Genomic DNA, 1,452 nt, shown 5'->3' with positions numbered 1-1,452 from the left:
GGTAAGTATGTGTACACTCTCACCACACGAGTGGATTTCTATAAATGTGATTTTATGCATGACCAAATGTAAAGTAATGGAAGCAAGTTCAAGCTAACTAAAGATTTAACAACTAATGATTTAACAACACCGTCGCGAACTTGCGTCGGAATGGAATCCGTTTCCGTATTTATTGTGTCGGTGGGAACACAGTGGAGTAGCTACTCTGACAAAAAAAATATAGTTCCGGCATCCAGCGTTACTAAGAGATGCAGCCCTGAATAATCCCGTGGCTTTTGACCGCAAAGAAGGGGGAAGCCTCCTTCGCACTTAGACTGGTCATTCTGCTGTGGTGAGAAACCTGTCTCCTTCTGTGCTGGCGTATCAACAATTTGATTGCAAAGGCTGTGCTCTTTACCGATTAACACCGTCTTTTGACTTCTTCAAACTATTTGTCGACCTGGTATTAAAATAATTTCGACTCCACTTTCTTAAGGTCGTGTATATAGGAAACACAGTGATGGGTCCAGAATGCTGAGAAACACTGAAACTGAAATATGTCGGTTTTCTGACTTGTTAAATCATCATGTGACCGACCGGTAATTACTGTCATTATATTTGTAATATTTCAAATGGCTCTGAGCACTATGGGACTTAACTGCTGAGGTCATCAGTCCCCTAGAACTTAGAACTACTTAAACCTAACTAACCTAAGGACATCACACACATCCATGCCGGAGGCAGGATTCGAACCTGCGACCTTAGCAGTCGCGCAGTTCCAGACTGTAGCGCCTAGAACCGCTCGGCCACTCCGGCCGACCCTGTATAAATCCACGACTAGAAATATTTATCAAATAACTCAGTACCCTTCCTTTCTGAGGGACTTTACGACAGAACCAATGGGGCCTCTCAGTATTAGGGTGATAAATCACGGACAATTCTCAGGTTTACAGAATTAACCCTCTCCGAAAAGGTTTCCTGATATTTAAATTTATTTTAAATATTGACATATATTTTTTTTCAGAAAACAGTTTCTTGCTACCGCAAGTCTGCATTTGATATCCTCTTTGCCTCTGTCATCGTCAGTTATTTCGATTCCCAAATAGAAAATGGAAACAGGAGGCACTAGCAATATGTCCCCGAATATGGAATAAGTTACTGGCAAATCCCCTTTAAGAAAGGAGGATTGGGTAATCAGTTTTGCCTTTCGTAACCTATTTCTATAATTTTAAAGGGTGGAAGAAATGAATTTTGTATTTTCCATTAACATTTGTTTCTTACGGTGTTCTAGTGCTTCTTTCAATCACAGAAAAGTAAACTACTAATTACAACTATACTACCTTTACGAATAATTAAAAATGTCCTCTTTTTATATGTCTCTGTTTCGTATCTAGTTACCTTTGTCCAAGTGTACAAAACGCAACGGACTCGTCTAACTATTGATCAGTATTGCTTTTATATCCCTCTGCAGAG

At 39.8% G+C, this 1,452-nt stretch overlaps 1 non-coding gene across 1 annotated transcript; it reads right to left on the bottom strand.

The window, feature by feature from the left end:
- Positions 1–711: 711 nt before the first annotated feature.
- On the bottom strand, positions 712–795 carry Trnas-gga. Its single transcript is given in 2 exon segments — positions 712–746; positions 756–795. It is a non-coding gene; the product is annotated as a tRNA-Ser (tRNA).
- Positions 796–1,452: the final 657 nt, after the last annotated feature.

Source organism: Schistocerca piceifrons, chromosome 2, assembly GCF_021461385.2.
Source record: "Schistocerca piceifrons isolate TAMUIC-IGC-003096 chromosome 2, iqSchPice1.1, whole genome shotgun sequence".
NCBI classification, from domain to species: Eukaryota; Metazoa; Arthropoda; class Insecta; order Orthoptera; family Acrididae; genus Schistocerca; species Schistocerca piceifrons.
This window is presented reverse-complemented; position numbering and strand designations above follow the sequence as displayed.